The 19,380-nt window shown below is 33.5% G+C and overlaps 1 long non-coding RNA gene across 1 annotated transcript; it reads right to left on the bottom strand.

Annotated features, from left to right (window-relative positions):
- Positions 1-10,690: 10,690 nt before the first annotated feature.
- On the bottom strand, positions 10,691-19,360 carry LOC127732327 (uncharacterized). The gene is made up of 3 exons (XR_007996187.1): positions 19,338-19,360; positions 15,504-15,572; positions 10,691-11,277 (listed from the first exon to the last, which is right to left on the bottom strand). It is a non-coding gene; the product is annotated as an uncharacterized LOC127732327 (long non-coding RNA).
- Between the last annotated feature and the right edge of the window lie 20 nt (positions 19,361-19,380).

Raw genomic sequence — 19,380 nt, forward strand, 5'->3', positions numbered from 1 at the left:
GGAAGATGTGGTATGAGTGCCAATGAGACAACTCTCCATCCAAGTTACAATTTATAAATGTACATTTAATTATATATTTAATTACATTCATGATATTGTAGTCTTGTATAATGTCAAATAAGAGATGTGGTATGATTGCCAGTGAGATAACTATCAACTAGAGACTAAATGAGATAGATGTTACATGTAGCAACATACGGTCAATGTACAATCTCTGGTTCAATAATCACAATATACATAAAAACCCTTACAGATTCATAAAAGTGTCAAACTGTCCCTTTTAAATTTGATTTTACAACTTTATAGAAGAAAGGTAAAGGATACCAAAGGGGACATTCAAACTCATACATCATTGTACATGTAAGTCGAAAATAAACTTCCAATGCGATGGCTATAAAAAAAGACAACAGACAACAGCATCAAAATTATGTGACAACTTAAAAGTTTCCAAATAGGGTAAAATTGTTCGTTTGCTGTTTAACAAGATGAATAATATATCGGTATTTCAGCTAGTTCTGCATTTCTGTGGGTTACACGTCAGTATGACAGCAACCGAACGACAAAAAAAAACAATCAAAACATGCAAAAGACATATGATAATAAGAGCAGCAAGTAGTATTCAAAAAAAGACCTGGGATATATAAACATGGTAGAATTTAGCAAGCTCTGAATCGTCCAAAGTTCATAAAAAAAAATTAAAACAACACGTTAATCCTGTAATAATTTCATGTATGATTACGTCATTATCAAATTGTGAATAAGTTAAACAAAAACAATCAAAAATCTGTGACGACGGTCAATTCTTTCTTTGAAACAGGTTTACGTCTATCAAAATCACTCACAAGAGTTTTTGTGTTGGACATATATGTGTATCAATCCAAGAAAGGTATAGGCACATAATAAATATGTGTATCAATCCAAGAAAGGTATAGGCACATAATAAACATGGCATCTTTTATTTACATCGAAATAACAAATAAATGAATGCAGATATAAAAGAATGTGAGCTGTGTGATAAACGTTTTTATGGTATGGAAGTAGCATGCTTTTTCAGCTCTTACCAGGTCACCATATTCATATTTAAATAACTCCTCCCCCCCAAAAAAATGAAGAAAATAAGATAAATATCAAATGGTTTTCCACTTTTAACATGAGTTTAAATTAATGGATTATTGATTGGTTATCTAAAATGCCTAGTGACAAATATTTCATGCGAGTTTAGGATGACCAGAGCTTAAAAGTCAGTCTTTCTATAGTTTGTTCTTATGTTGTACTGTTACAACACTGTCCCAGGTTAGAGCAAGAGTTTGGCTCGCCTAGAAACATGTTTGAGCCTGCCACATTCTGTTAGTGCCTGTCACAAGGCAGAAACATGGAATTAAGTGGTTGTCTATTCTTTTTGCTGTACATCATATTTGTTTTTCATTCATTGTTTTGTACATATATGAGGCCGTTAGTTTTCTCGTTTGAATTGTTTATCATTTGTTGTGTCGAGGCCTTTTATAGCTGACTATTCGGTGTGGTATTTTACTCATTGTTGAATGCCGTACGGTGACCTATAGTTGCTAACTTCTATGTCATTTGGTTTCTGAGGGAAAGTTGTCTTACTGGCAGTCAAACCACATCTTATGTTTATACATAATCCGTTTTAGAGAAATCTAAATAATTTCTGGATTGTTATTTGCTGAACGTCCAGTTGCAATTATGTTATGCATATTCAGGACGGTACACTAAAACCATAGGTAATTCTTGCAAGATAGACAAATCAGTTTGAAGGTCGGGTAAGTTGGACTGCCAATGGTTATTTCAACGTGCAGAAAACATTGACACCCTCTTTACAAAATACATCGGATGTAATGTGTCATTTCCAACTAGACGCGACAAGGTAGTAAAAGATACCACACAGCCGAACGTATGCCAACTGTGGCAAGTCTGACAACCAATCGGAAGAAGACCAAGGACTATTTTTCTATACCCCAGTTATCATTGGACCTCACTATATATCAGTAATATTGCAGTTTAACTATAAGTTACCAAATTACATATTTTTTATGGATGAAGGCATTGATTCAAATAAAAGATATAAAGGCATATTCTTAACGATCATATATTAAGAACAAATTCATAAGTCAACCCTGCAAGTTGGTCAGCTGGTCTGCTGGATATTTGGGATTTCGATAGCAACAAAATGAAGGCAAGTTCCATAGGGTTACTCATTTGGCCTCGAAAAAGGCAACTTACAGATATCAAAAACTGTTTTAATGTTTGCAGAAAGCGTGCCATTATTCTTCGAAAAATCATCATAGTGATATCCAAGTTCTGATCTGAAGTGGATGCGTAATTATACATCTTATATAACCAATTAAATCCCTTTCGAGGCGACACCTTACCCATCAGATTTGTATTAGTTAGTAGGGTAGCTCCCTTGCAAAACATCCTGCCGGCCAGATCTTTGCATTACCAAAATACACCATGTGCTAAGGTGTTCAATATTATTACATTTAATTTCACAAGTTTTAGTCATGACGAATATTTCACGAAACTAGAATTGAAAGCACAAACCGCAGAAGCCTCATGAGGGGTAAGCTCATAAATGATATATTGAATAATTTATTCATACATTGTGTATCAAAGTTAACTTTTTATTTGTTGTATTATTGTATTATTGTTTTTTATTTGTTATTCATTGACCTTTACGAGTGTTAATTTGCAATAAAAATTAAAAGTGTTTTGCTTTACGTCAAGAGACAAATTTTTAATTCATTTGCAAGACGAGAACAAATTAAGAATAAACTTAATAGGTAGGTACTGTATGTGTGGCACAACATAACAGTAGACCCTTTAAAGCTTGGTGCGTTAATCATATTGCTATACCGCAGTTAACCCTATGCACAGCTCATATATTACTGCAATTGTGTATCTCATTCTTAATTCCGTTCTTCCAATTAATGCCTATGGTGTGGTTCTACTTTCATTCATTTATCCAGTGGGTTGTGTTTTTATTAGTTGGTTCCAATGTTTCCGAATTATAAATGAAAAGAGATATAAACATAACACATTTGTTTGGTTTGTTTTTTAACCCGCTGCATTAGTATGTTTAATACATGACTACTAACACATTTCTGTTCCCCCAATCTCTTTCATCTATACACTTTTTCTGTTTTCCTTTTTATTATATGCGGTCTGATCATGCTAATTTCGACTTGGAGCTTTAATGAGTTTTTAAACTTGAAAATAACAAGCAAGTAAATCGATATCATTCGAAAGAGTACAAATAAGAAAGTTTGAGGTCGTGTAAGATTTAAAATTTAGCATACTTGATATTGTGCAAAACAAAATATATGCAACAACATTCAATCCTTTTCTGTAAATGACTTCACTAGAATATTACCAATTATTTTTTCGAATAATAAATTTAATGTATCATTTTCTATTTCAGAAAATATATCGACCACAACAATGTCCATTGCCCAAGCTCATTCACCTGTCAAAAAAGAACTTTCCGTTTCTGTCAATTTGCAACACGAGATAAATATCAAACCGTCAATGAATGCAAGTCAGACCATAACTAAGTGTATCAAAATCGGCAATTAATTGTTGATCGCCGACTATACAAATAAACGACCTACTATTTATAATTCAGACGGTACTGACATGCATCACATTCCTCTGTCCTATAATCCGTATTATATAGCAGAAGTAGATAGAAATACTGTAGCAGTATCATGTTATGACAGTATCATACTGATAATAAATATATCTACAGGTTCTGTGACCCGTACAATTAAAACCAGTGATGACTGCTACGAAATATCATACGATGATAATAACCTGTACGTGGTTATTAATCAGAGGATAATACAAGGCTGGACCTGACAGGTAAAACTATATGTACTATACCTTTACCTTCAGATAATATCCGCGACATTACAGTAGACAGAGACAGGCTGGTCTGTATAAACTATAAATCAATATACTGCTGTTCGTTAGATGGAAAGCTAATTTGGGAGTTTAAAAATGATAAATTTCAAGATTTACAAGGTGTGACAACATATTGTATATGTGACGGATAGATCAAGTACACTGTGGGAGTCCTATATGATGAAAGTAAACATTATAGAGAAATACTTACTAAATCAGAGGAGTTGGACAGACCGTGGGGAATTTAATTCACAAAAACGAAAATATTCTGCTTGTTAGTAATTATTTTGGCGGAACAGTTTTACATTTTGACGTGAAAAAAAACCTCGATTAAATGAAAATGGAATAGTGTATTCGGATTATGATTTGTTTTTGCATTCAGTCATTCTATTTTGTTTGTTTGTGTTTTATCTATCGAATACACATCTAACTTTATCAATTGTGATTTATTTTACAGAATTACTACAATGATATCTTATAAGTTTAATATACAAAATACAAGATATTTTATTGTGCCAATCACGGCGCCCATTACTGAGCAGAATAATGATCGTAATTACTAAACTATATACAATACAATATAAATTAAATAACAAAATGATTGGTTATTTATGATTAGTTTGATTGTTATAAAAACAGGTTTAATACAAATTTAAAGTAGAAAACAAATATAATAATGTATTGATCAAATTGACAAAATTTTGTAAGTAACGCACTGCAACTTTGACCAAATTAGTCATGAATCCATGTGTTATGAGCATTATTATTATTATTATTCTTACATATTATCTATCAGTTTTTGTTTTGTTTAAAATAGTTCTGTAAAAAGAAAGGCGAATGATACCAGAGGAACATTCAAACTCACAAGTCGAAAACAAACTGACAACGCCATGGCTAAAAAAGAAAAAGACAAACAGACAAACAATAGTACACAAAACACAACATAGAAACTAGGGACTTAAGCAACACGAACCCCACAAAAAAAACTGGGGGTGATCTCAGGTGCTCTGGAAGGGTAAGCAGATCCTGCTCCTTATGTATTACCCTTCGTGTTGTTTACGTTAGTACAAACCCGGTAATATGTCTTAATTCGGTAGGTCACATTAAGTGTTACCCTTGTCCTGTCCCGTCTCGTGCGTACGTACGTCCCAAATTGGTTTCGGTTCTCTAACTTTAGTCTGCCTCGACCAAATGTTATAAAACTTATACACAATGCTTATTACCACAAAACACATATCACGTTCGAATATGGGTAGGTAGCATCACTTTTACCGTTCATGAGTTATGCCCCTTGATAAACACAAAAAATGCTGATTTTTTCGTTTCCGTTCTCTAACTTTAGTTTGGCTCAACCAAATGTTTTTAAACTTATACACAATGCGTGTTACCTTATACACAATGCTTATTACCACAATATACAGATGAAGTTCGAAACTGGGTGGCGTCACTTTTACCGTTAATGAGTTACGCCACTTTATAAACATAAAAATTGCTGAAATTTCCGTTTCCGTTCTCTTACTTTAGTTTGCTTCAACCAAATGTTGTTAAACTTATACACGATACTTATAATCACAAAACGGTCTTAACTACGAGATTACTGCATCTGTATGTGTAAGTTGACTCATGCATATTTACAAGCAGGGCATCTTGGGGCCCATAGACATATTCTCCATTTATTTAGAAATATGATTCTAATTTTAAGTATTTAAGAATTTCTCGAATACACCCATACCATGAGTATTATTTTGGGATAAATTATATGCCATTTTTTGGTGTATGCATTGTATTATGGACGATTAACTTTTGTTGTGCGACAACAAACCAACCTTAACAATTTGTTCTAGAAAGATGCTTAGGCCAGAGATGTACTGATTTTTGTTTAATTCCACTAGCTGGTTTGGTATTCATAGTTGGTGCAAAAACTCCAAATATTTTCAAAAGTTGTTTTATGTATATATATCCCTAACTTGACTCGTTTAGAACTATTTTTATGTGTTGTATTTTTCTTATGCACATGTCATGTTTGTATTTGATTGATTGATTGATTGTTGGTTGCTTAACGTCCAGTGGCAAATATTTCATGCATATTCAGGACGAGAACAAATTAACAATAAATACAATAGGTAGGTTCTGTAATAGGGGCTTCCGGGATTAAGGTCGGAGAAATTTAGACTGCCACGGGAAATGAGGGTATATTGAATAGGGACAGAAATTTAGCCTTGCAACAGGTCACCTACGGACCCCACAAAGAGTTGTTGCAAGGGTTCTTAACGTGCTAAAAGCGTGACACTCTCTTTACCCGAGGCATCAGATTTTACGTTCCCATTCTGAACGGACGTGGCTGCAAATTTGTACATCCCGCACAGCCAAACGGACGCCCCACTTTAGCAAGGGTTTTACTGCCGGTCGGAGGAAGACCAATGGTGACCATACTTCTATTCCCCAGTCACCCTTTGGGGTTGTTTGTATTTTATTCCCACCGGGTTTTACTTTTTGCAATAAAGATTATTCTTTTAGTTTTAGTCATATGTATGTCCTTAGTATTAATATGTCCCGAAATAAATAGATTCTATACGGATGTTTAAAAAAAATAGAACAGAGATCTTTGCCACTGCACAATTATAATTTGTCGCTGGACGCTAAGCAACCAACAACCAATCGATCATCATAAATCTCTCAAGCCACAAATAAAAGGTCAGTACAATGAGTTATAACTCCAAACAAAAAATAGGTCATTTGATATTTCTCATCCTAACCAAACTGAAGTCAAAGGAAAGAAAGTTCAAGTGAATGACAAAATACTCCAACGATACAAATAATTATAAAAATATGTGGTATTTACGTCAACGGGACAGTAGACTAACGGCTCAAATAATTTCAAAAATGTGGCACATACGTCAATGAGGCAGTACTCCAAGGACACAAAACATTAAACAAAGATTTGTCACATACGTCATTAACATAGTACTCCAACGACGCAAATAATTAAAAAAAAATAAAGATGTGGCATATGCGTCAATATGATAGAAATCTAACGACTCAAAAAATTAAAAAAATGTGTGGCATATCCGTAAATAAAACAGAACACAGGACGGGAATAGAAAAACAAATGTGGCATATACGTCAATGAGACCATACCCCAACGAAACAAGTACTAACACAATATGTGTACACGTCAATGACACACTACTACTACGCCACGAATCATAAGACAGATGTGGCATATCCTTCAATAAGACCCCTAACGACCCAAATAATAGAAATGATAGACCAAAGACGTTACTCAGACAGAACCACAAAAAAAAGATTTATCAACAAATATGTAACATTTGTCATTAAGTGAGTACCCCAGTTACAAATAATACCCCAAGGGTGACTGGGGAATAGAAGTATGGTCACCATTGGTCTTCCTCCGACCGGCAGTAAAACCCGTGCTAAAGTGGGGCGTCCGTTTGGCTGTGCGGGATGTACAAATTTGCAGCCACGTCCGGTCAGAATGGGGACGTTAAATCCGATGCCTCGTGTAAAGAGAGTGCCACGCTCTTTGCACGTTAAAAACCCTTGCAACAACTCTTTGAGGGGTCCGTAGGTGACCTGTTGCAAGGCTAAATTTCTGTCCCTATCCAATATACCCTCATTTCCCGTGGCAGTCTAAATTTCTCCGACCATAATCCCTTAATCTATTACAGAACCTACCTATTGTATTTATTGTGAACTTGTTCTCGTCCTGAATATGCATGAAATATTTGCCACTGGAAGTTAAGCAACCAACAATCAATCAATCAGTTACAAATAATAAAAATAGTCTTACATATACTCCAACGAGACAGTAACCAAAGAACCCAAATAATGAATTGAAAATGTGTCATATACGTTAATGGCTACAACGACACAAATAATAAAAAAGTTGAGCTACATACGTCAATGAGACGGTATCCTAACGACCGAAATAATAAAAAAAGATTTGGAATATGCCACAATCAGACAGTGCCCTAACGACATAAGTTATTAAAGATATTTCATTTACGTCAATGAGTCTGTGCTCTAACGACACAAATAATAAAAATATGTGTCATACATGTCAATGAGACATTTCTCCAACGACACAAATATTAACATAGGATTTGTTGTATACGTCAATGACAGAATCCCAACGACACAATTAAAAAAAATTGTGGCATTTTATTCATTTTAAAAGTACCCTAATGACCCAAATTAAACAAAAAGATGTGGCTTATTCTTCAATGAGACGATACTCCTACGACACAACTAATAGGAAAGTGGCCTATATTCCAACGACAGAGTGCCCCAACGATTAAAAAATAACGATGTGGCATCAACATCAATACAGTACTTCCAAGACACACATAATCAAAAAGATGTGGCATATACCCAAACGAGCCAATAACGGAATGACATGATCAGAAAAGGTGTGTCATATACGCCAGTGTCACAGTACTTAAACGATACCAATAATAAAATAGATGGGAATAGACGTTAACGAGACACAAACAAATGCATGGCGACAACATGTTGGCTATTATCACAAAAAAAAAAAAATAGAAAAAAAACCTCGTCTATTATTATCAGCACTTCATGGTGTGCCGTTCTTAAGGTTGATCGTACTTGTTCATCACATGCTTTTTGGTATTGTCTTAAATTACTGTTTTACCCATTTTTTTCCGTTTTCTGTAATCATGTCAAAAACTATAATAGACAGATACAAACTGTACACAACAAAATGATCAATAAGACAAAAGATCTATAAATAATTTAGCAAATTGTCTTTGTAAATAATAAAGCTTCTCTTAGGATAACTGTGATTGTCATGTGTTTTAATATAATTCCGACTGGGTCACGCTAAACCTCAATTCTAACAAAAAGGAATTGAGAGTCTGGCCCTTTTCCTTATTTCACGACAGAGTAGGCGCATGTTAATTTCTCTCCAGCTCTGTGTAAAGCCATATAGTATGTACTCTTAATTAGATGCTTTTCTCGCTACCTCAGAGACTTTGATTTCATTTAAAATGTGCAATGGTGCCAGAACGAACATGGAAATTTCACTGAGACTTTTCTCTTTTCACATTTTTATCACCTCCATGCTCGGTTTGCATCTCACAAACTCCATGTTCACGCTTTAATTTACCACCAGGTAAAAGCCAACAAACTCCATGTTCACGCTTTAATTTAACACCCGGAAACTGCCCACAAACTCCATGTTCACGCTTTAATGTAACACCCAGTAAAGGCCTACAAACTCCATGTTCACGCTTTACTTCGAAACATATAAATGAACCAATATTAAAAAAAACATACAAGGTTGATTGATTGTTGGTTGCTTAACGTCCAGTGGCAAATATTTCATGCATATTGAGGACGAAAACAAGTTAACAATAAATACAATAGGTAGGTTCTGTAATAGGGGCGTCCGGGATTAAGGTCGGAGAAATTTAGACTGCCACGGGAAATGAGGGTATATTGGATACGGACAGAAATTTAGCCTTGCAACAGGTCACCTACGGACCCCTCAAAGAGTTGTTGTAAGGGTTCTTAACGTGCAAAGAGCGTGGCAATCTCTTTACACGAGGCATCGGATTTAAGGTCCCCATTCTGACCGGACGTGGCTGCAAATTTGTACATCCCGCACAGCCAAACGGACGCCCCACTTTAGCAAGGGTTTTACTGCCGGTCGGAGGAAGACGAATGGTGACCATACTTCTATTCCCCAGTCACCCTTGGGGGTAAACACACAAGACAAAGGCAAGAGGCTCCTGACTTGGGACAGGCGCAAAAATGCGGCGTGAATACACATGTTTAGTGAGATCTCAACCCTCCTTCTATACCTCTAGCCTTTGTAGAATAAACAAACACACAGCACAGTAAAACTCAGTTTAAAAAGGGGTCCGAGACCGATATCAGAATAGGTAACAGATGAAACTAAGCAAAATCACAATAATACATAAATTAACAAAGGACTACTAGCAGTTTCTGACATGCCAACTCCAGACCTCAGTTAAACTGATTAAAAGGTGTTGTCTTCATCATATAAGAATGTTAAATATTACAGTTGAATGTTGCACAACGACTGTTAAAAACTGCATTTGAATATTGAATATTAAATGTTGGAAATCTAATTAAAAAAAAATTGAATGTTGAAAAACGAGTGTTGAATGTTGAAAGCGAAAATTAAATTTTGAAATCGAAAATTAAATGTTGAATGTTGAAATCGACTGTTGAGTGTTGAAAAACGCATTTTGAATATTAAAATCGAATGTTGAAATGTTGAAAACCGAATGTTCCATGTTGAAAAACAAATGTTGCATGTTGGTAAACAAATGTTGCATGTTGAAAAACGAATATTGAAAGTTCGAATGTTGAATGTTGATTAACAAATGCTGAATATTAAAATCGAATGTTGAATACAGAAAAGCAAATGTTGACTATTGAAATCGAATGTTGATTGAATGTTGAATGTTCAAATTCGAATGATGAATTCAAAATCGAATATTGAATATTAAAATCGAACGATGAATTTTGAAAAACGAATATTGAATGCTAAAAAATGAATGCTGAATATTTAAATCGAATGTTGAATGTTAAAAAAGAAATGTTTAATGTTAAATGCTCAAATGTTGAATGTCGAAAAAGTAATGCTGAATATTAAAATGAATTGTTCGATGTTCAAAAACGAATATTAAATGTCGAAACCGAATGTTGATAGTTGAAAATTGAATGTTAACATCGAAAAATTAAAAAAAAGGGAGAAAAATTTATTCAAAACTTGTATAGACTCGGGAAGATTTAAAGATTGACATATTATGTGGATGAATGTCTATTTTTAAAGTCTGTTTAAAGCCCTATAGATATCTTTTGTTTTCATTTTTGTCAGCCTGGATGGGGTCTTCATTTCTTTATTCATGTATTTTTTAAGCCAGCTTTTCTTTTATCAGTTGTTTTGTTCACTATAATATATTCTTTATATTTCAGCACCCTTATTCTTTCTTTTTTCTTTATTCTTTATTTCTGGGCATCCACTGTATGCGTGTGTTGTCTCTTCTGTATACCCCAACCAAAACCTCGTATAATGTTGTCTCTTTTAGGAATTCCACACATCTCGTTTAATTTGTGCAGATAAAAGATGAAAGATTACAGATTGATAATTATTTAAGTACAAGAAACAAACGTTGGGTACACACAAAATATCTTATTGTCTTTTGCCATAATCACTAGTTGTGGTAGTTGGAGCAGTGGTAGCTGATGCAGCGGTGGTAGGTGCAGCAGTGGTAGCTGATGTAGCGGTGGTAGATGATGCAGCAGTGGTAGATGATGCAGTAGTGGTATCTGCTGCAGTAGCAGCTGAAATATAAAAAATGATAATCTATTTTACATCATTTCAATAATGACAGTGTATGAAAAAAAAAAAATAACAAAAATACAGAACTCCAATAAAAATTCAAAACGGAAAGTCCCTTATCAAATGACAAAATCAAAAGCTCTAACACATCAAACGAATGGAAAACGACTGTCATATTCTGACTTGGTACTGGTATTTTCTTATGTAGAAAATGGTGGATTAAACCTGGCTTTATAGCAAGCTAAACCTCTCACTTGTATGACAGTAGCATATAATTCCGTTATACTGACAACGATGTATGCGCAAAACAAATACACTTTGTAAGTGCCAAATATTGGGGTACAGCAGTCAACGTTGTGTTATAATCTTAAACACTACAAAAAACAAACAACTATGTCAACAAATAAAAAACAAAATGGCACATAGACACTCTATAGGCAAAGCACATAAGGAAACGATAAAGACAAGAACACACAAAAATGTTCATAATGGCGGGATGTATCAATACGGAGTCACGCCAAAAGGATATTACCAAAACTTGAATACTTTTGATTTCAAAATTAAAGTCGTTTCGTTAGTTATGGATTCTGGTAATGAGATGACCGCTTATGTCAAATTGGTGATTCGTGGATTGTAGTGGATTCTTTATTCCCTTTAGTGTTTTAAAAATATGAGTGGACGACTATTTTATTTTCTAGAGGAGAAATAGACTTTTATAATAAATGTATTGACCAGGTAAGAACTGTAAATAAATAATCTAAGACAGTATGAAAATACATATTTTCCCAAAAAAATCCAGGATATATTTGTGTTTATAAATAAATTTTCGAATGAAATGAACAAGTGTGACTAGCAACAGGTGAATTAGAAAATTCCGTCCACGAAAAAATCGTCATACTCTTTGCCCCACAAAATGAAACGAAGGTCACCTAATCGTGATACACATCGTTATGCATTACATTCAGTGTTACATAATGACAATGAAAGTAAAATGAATATTAACATAAATAGGATAAATATCAAAATGTTCCTTGGAACTAATTAAACAGAGAAACGAAGCATTTTAGATGACGACATTGTCGTTTAGATTTATTTCTAATATGCTTTTCTACGCTTTAAACCATTGCCGTGACGTCAGCTTCTTCATTTACCGTGGATTATTTTCCTAGAATCAATGGACTCACGTAATCATATTTAACTGTTTCCTTTGTGTGCCTAATTCCATTAAGTTTAAAATTGGCTAATTTACTGATTTCTGTTAACTAATGAAATTAATTTAAAAACGTACCTTTAACTTTTTTATATACCTTCACTGGGAAGCTAACCTTCCTTGAAATCTGTTGTGTACGACTGACATCAACACATCGACGAAACCTCGCGGCTACCGATGGGTTGCAATTTATATGTCTATTTTATATATATAATTCTAAATTCAAGAGTCTATCCTAAATTGAGGTAAATTATATGGCCTTCCAAATACCGTTTCGATTCCTAACAGCACTAAAGAGACTTAATTGTCGGAATCGGATATATTGTACTAATTTATGCACCTTTTGTTTGCGGTATACCATCTTTTCGGCAGGTTTATTGTTTTCTGTTTGGTATTAAATTAATAGTTAAAATCCATGTTGTTACATCTGGTGATCGGTTTATTTGGCAATCGCTAATGGCAGTCAGCAGGGTTTAAGAACATCCGTTGTTCGACCTGCTAGTCAAATGCGTTTTGTTAAAATATTCTTTTTCACTTTTTTGGTCTTTTGGAAAATGTTGTTTGTGCTGTATTCAGACCCCTCTACCAAGAAATTTGTTTTCCATGCACTTGTATAAAAATTTAGGTTTGAACGTTGTTTTCAATTTAGACTTATTTATAAATGAACATATGATATATATTGGTACAACGGACACACAGGGCTTGTCATTAATATATATATATAATATACAATCGTATAGTATAAGTTGATAGCCGTCAGGTTCAGATCCATGAGTCAAGTTAGAAGTAGAGACTTGTCGGTTTAGGTTCGAATCCCTGTTTTCTCTTTGTTGTCCCTATTGTTTAGTTTTTACGTTTTTCTTATTTTGTAAGTTATTGTGGATGTTTTTGTATGATTACGTTCAATATGTTCATTTTTGTTTTATAAATACTGTATGGTTTCAACATATCTTTATACATGCTTATTCGCAAATCCTTTGGCGAGTAAATCCCGTTTAATCGTAATGTGTCTCGAATAAGGTTTTTGGCTAGAAATGTCGGTAACATACTTATCATATATACTTAGAAAAAAGTTTGAATATGTCTTATTTTGTAAATTACGGATACTATTCAGATGCATAATAATTTAAGGACAGACGTGTTATGTTATATTTGTATTTCTCTAACCAATTAATTGTGAACTTTGATTTCTTAATGCATTGTTGAATATGATAACAGGGTTGTTTAAACTCACTTACAATGCCTTCTAATTAAGAAATAGCTTTAACTGTGAAAAGACATCAGCACATTCGTTCATGTTAGAGACACAATGGATATGAATCAACGCCTAATCATTGTATCTATAATCATAAATTACGCAAATTGAATAGCCTTTAGTTAGATAACTCACTAATATTTTTAGTCAGGTGTTTGTTATAAAAGTCCACGGATTTTTTTTCGTACTTAAAATGTTCATGTCCTGTATTTACTAGGACGATTCATTTTCTGAAATTGTTGTAATATCTAAATATTTTTGTAGGTGTACATTTTGTACAATATTTTTTTAAAGTATGTCCAAAAATATTTGTATTTTAAATATTTACCTCGGACTTATTTTCCTATCAAACTGGATAACAGGACTTTTATTATGTGTGTAAGTTGGAAACTTGAGTTTAATTATTTTACTTTTTATATATAAAAATTAAATAATGAGAACTGTAGAGTAAAATCCATCCTGTACCAAGTCAGGAGTATGACAGCCGTTTTCCATTCGTATGATGTGTTTCAGCTTTTGATTTTGCCGTCTTATAAAGGATTTTCCGTTTTAAATTTTTCTTGGAGATCGGTATTTTTGCATTCTTACATTTTAATCTTTTTTATAAGCTTTTTCATGTTTACCATAAATGAATGCAGATTTCATATAGAAACACAGAATTTTTACAATATTCCATGCTTGTATTTTTATAATTGATTACATTTATATTTAGTCCTGGGAAAATTACCAAAATACATGAAAGTTTGAAAGAATATGTGGTAAATATAGACGTGACAACTTTTTAGTGGGGAAATTCCCGAAATCATTTTCAACATTAGTTAAAACATATGGTAGCAAAGATATGTGCCAAACAGATCTCAACACATTTTGAAAAAAAGTCCCGAAAAAAATAATCTGCATTCAAAATGTTAAACACACAAGTCTTCAAACATTTCGGGAATTATCCCGAAAACCCGACTTATATGTAAGAATTTATGGCAATGAAAAATCGAAAATCAAATCTATAAACAAACACTTGCTGTATAGATGTCTTTACCTTTTTTGGGAAAAATCCCGAAAAACAAATTTACAAACAAAAATTTGGGTTAGAGATTTCTTTAAACAGATCGGTCAAAAATCCCGAAGAGAAAACTTATATGCAAGATTTTACAACACAGAATTCTGATACATATAAAAGCCAAACACGATGTTTTTAAAAGAGACATGAAAAATGCATAGTTTTTTTTTATATCAGTAAGGTAAATTTGTGTTTCAGTAATCATTAAACATAAATTTAAGCAGATTTTCAGGACAAAAAAGTACAAGGACCAATTTCCCCTTGAATTCATTTCACACAAGGTATATTTTCAAACTCTTACTTAAATTCAAAGTCAAATTTGTGTTCCTTGAAATTTTAACATTAATTGGCTTATTTCTAAGCAGGTACTCAAACTATAAAAGCCCGAAGAAATGTACAAAACCGCACTTTGAGAAATGATTCTCCAATTTTTAGGAACTTTATATAATCTGCCTTCAATAGCAACATGTACCATCGAATAACTTTTTTGATTAAACAGAAATATGTTAATTTGGTAAATTTAATTTTAAGTATATGATGTAGACTCTCTTATTCTCAATTTCTTGTGAGATTTGCAAAACTTAGAATTTTGATCCTGAAAGTGAAACAAATACTGAGTGAAATTAGCCTTACTCTTTATAGACTAGGACAACGTGATGACAGAAGGTAGCCGAAGACAAATTGGCTTGTAAAGATTAAAACATACATGTTACGGTTGCAGCCTTAGCAGTAGTTGTACTTGAATTTATAGTTGTACCAAGACTGAATGCCATTACTACAATAAAATATCAATTATTATTGTTAAAACATATTCAAGATGTTTTAATTGCAATAAGAATAGCGACGGAACATTAAACACTTCTGAAGATTTTTTTTTTTTTGGGGGGATAACTTTTATATGTCATACTGGTATATATGGAAAACATTTAAATTTCAAAATCAATAACTGGATAATATTGAAATGTGCCCTCCCAAAAGGGACTTTTAAATCATATTTATCTGTATAGGAAATTTAAAACATGTGTAGTTGATGTCAGATCTTTGCCTGTCAATGATTGATTTTTTTCTAAACGTATTGTGTTAAATTTAATTGTTATTGTAGGATTAGTACCACGCTCTCACCACGTGCACGATACCTTGCTAGAACTTCATTTCTGACGCCTTACAATATATCTTCATTTTATAATAGTATTTCAAATTTCCCAGCCTGCATCCCGGTAGACATACCTTGCAGAACCTACCGTAAACTTTAATTGTTAATTTGTTTTCGTCGTAGTAGAAATAATATTAACATGTGTACCCCCCAAGGGTGACTGGGGAATAGAAATATGGTCACCATTGGTCTTCCTCCGACCGGCGGTAAAACCCTCGCTAAAGTGGGGCGTCCGTTTGGCTGTGCGGGATGTACAAATTCGCAGTCACGTCCGGTCAGAATGGGGACGTTAAATCCGATGCCTCGTGTAAAGAGAGTGCCACGTTCTTTGCACGTTAAGAACCCTTGCAACAACTCTTTGAGGGGTCATAAGGTGGCCTGTTGCAAGGCTAAATTTCTGTCCCTTTCCAATTTATCCTCATTTTCCCGTGGCAGTCCAAATTTCCCCGACCTTCATCCCGGACGGCCTTTATTGCAGGACCTACCTATTGTATTTGTTGTTAATTTGTTCTCGTCCTGAATATGCATGAAATATTTGCCACTGGACGTTAAGCAACCAACAATCAATCAATCAATCAATTAACATGTGTCACCAGATGTACAATGATTTGAAAGAACAGTGGTTGTTTCCTTAAATTAGGGATGGGAGGTAGATGGTTAATATTGATTATGCGACTGTCTTTTTTAACATTTAAATAAATCTGTGCATAATCGGGTATATGTTTCCAAAAAAATAGAAAAGTTCAGGGAAAATGCTTTCGTAGTAGCAATATAATCAAAATATTGAATAGAAACATGTCTAACCCCACTATAAGTGTATACGCCTAAAACAAGAAGCCTACGTCCATTGGTTGTCGTTTATTGCACTCAGTTATTAAGTTTTTAAAAGCATTTGCTGTTGTTGTTATAGTGTATGACCATTTTTTTTATCGTCAAAATAGAGTGCACACGCTTTTTATTCCACAGTTCTTTTAAGATCGAGTAAAAGTATGTGTTTGCTTGATTTTTGTATTGAAAATTAAGTTAATTTGATTAAGCATTCCTCAAATGCAATATTTAAATGGGAGTTTAATAATTAATCCTTTTACTAAGCAATTTTGATCCGCAGAAGGTTAGGTAAGAGGTTTCATTTTCGAAATAAGTGATACAAGAAATTCAGCGGCCTCTATCGTCTACTTTCGATCCGTCTTATTACCAGTTTAAAGCGTACCGACACGGTTAATTTCATTTATTACGAATTAACTTTTACTGATACGAATAAATAGGGTATCTCTTGCATGTTTAAATATCAAAATACTTTTGTTAATTTAATCGGACTATCGAATTGGTTATCCTTACTGTGTTTGCAATTATTTATATGATTTACATGTTCGATTAAATTGATATTATTTGCATTTACAAAACTCTCGTAGATAATGATAACAACCCCCAAGGGTGACTGGGGAATAGAAGTATGGTCACCATTGGTCTTCCTCAGACCGGCAGTAAAACCCGTGCTAAAGTGGGGCGTCCGTTTGGCTGTGCGGGATGTACAAATTTGCAGCCACATCCGGTCAGAATGGGGACGTTAAATCCGATGCCTCGTGTAAAGAGAGTGCCACGCTCTTTGCACGTTAAGAACCCTTGCAACAACTCTTTGAGGGGTCCGTAGGTGACCTGTTGCAAGGCTAAATTTCTGTCCCTATCCAATATACCCTCATTTCCCATGGCAGTCTAAATTTCTCCGACTTTAATCCCTTAATCTATTACAGAACCTACCTATTGTATTTATTGTGAACTTGTTCTCGTCCTGAATATGCATGAAATATTTTCCACTGGACGTTAAGCAACCAACAATCAATCAATCAATAATGATAACAATAATAAAAATAATGGTTAAAGTGGCGATATTTAAATTCCAGAATTAAGGTTGCTATTTTGTCTACCCTACTTGTATATACTTATGTATCTGAACAGTTTGATTGGATAAAATATACAGTGACACATCGTTGTCAATATAATGGAATTTTATGTGAATGTCATACAAGTGATAGGTTTAGTTGGCTATAAAACCAGGTTTAATCAACCGTTTTCTACATAAGAAAATGCATGTATAAAGTCAGGAATATGACAGTTGTTACCCATTAGTTTGATGTGTTTAAGCTTTTAATTTTACCATTTGATTAGGGACTTTCCGTTTTGATTTTTCCTTGGAGTTCGGTATTTTTTGTAATTTCACTTTTTGAACATACTTTCCCAAACTGAGTGATGAATCAGATGTAGAAAAATATGAAACAATTTTACATACAGGTGAAAATGAATTTTTGAGATTTTTTTTAATTTTGTATTTTCTGCATGATAAAAGACTTAAAAGCACTAGTGGCCTAGGTTTATATACATAGCAAAAAAAGTCATCATATATATTCAAATTAATGTTTGCATATTATAATGAAATTACTTCAGTTAACTGTGTATGTAGAGTTTTGGGCAGTGCTAGAAAGTGGTGAAAATTCTAAAGAGGCTATCATTATCCCTGTGGGCCAGGAAATACTACCGTGCCACCTTAAGATAGATTTTCAATCACCCGAACACTCATATATATTTGCATGTTCATAAATAAATCTATCTACCATACATGTAAAATTTGGCGTGTAAATATGTATAAGATATGAGAGGAATATATCTATTTTACATAGAATTTATAAAGTTTCACTTATCTTTTATCTTGATCTAAAAAGAGCAACTAGATTTGATACACCAGTAATATTATCATCATCTCAAATTTGCCAAATACAGTAAGTAACACTTTCCGAAAATGTTTTAATGCTATGCATTTGGAATCAAGCCTTAGTTGCTTATATTTTTATTTCATGAAATTGATACCTTATCACTGTTTTTGTATGGCAATATGAATACTGTTTTTATTTTCTTGTTTTATTGCCAAAACCTGATAATTTTCCTGATAGATAGAGGATGACACCTCTATGTAACTTATATTGTAACTGAACAAACAGTGGACAACTTGATAATCACCATCAGGTACTAAAGAAACCAAGAGTTAGAAAGTCAATAAATTATAGTGTGACTGTATAATCATATCAGAATACAATGGACAGTTTGATGACCTTCATTAGGTACTATAGAAACCAAGAAAGTCAATAAGATAGTGTGACTGTATAATCACGTCAGAATATAATGGACAGTTTGATGACCTTCTAATGAAGAAATCAAGACGTAAAAACGTAGTCAGTATGCAAATTTACCATCTCTTAAACAAAACATACTTTCATGGTCAACTTTTTATGGGGAGTTTCAACGTAAGTTAAAATACAATTGCATATTTTTTCTCAACTAGAAGTGTAGTGACGCAATAAGTAGGTAGTCAATATTCTTTAAAGTAGTACTCACATAGGAGGAGTATCAATAACAGTGGTATTAATGATTCAAGTCC

This window comes from Mytilus californianus, unplaced genomic scaffold, assembly GCF_021869535.1.
Source record: "Mytilus californianus isolate M0D057914Y unplaced genomic scaffold, xbMytCali1.0.p SCAF_23, whole genome shotgun sequence".
In the NCBI taxonomy this organism is placed as follows: domain Eukaryota; kingdom Metazoa; phylum Mollusca; class Bivalvia; order Mytilida; family Mytilidae; genus Mytilus; species Mytilus californianus.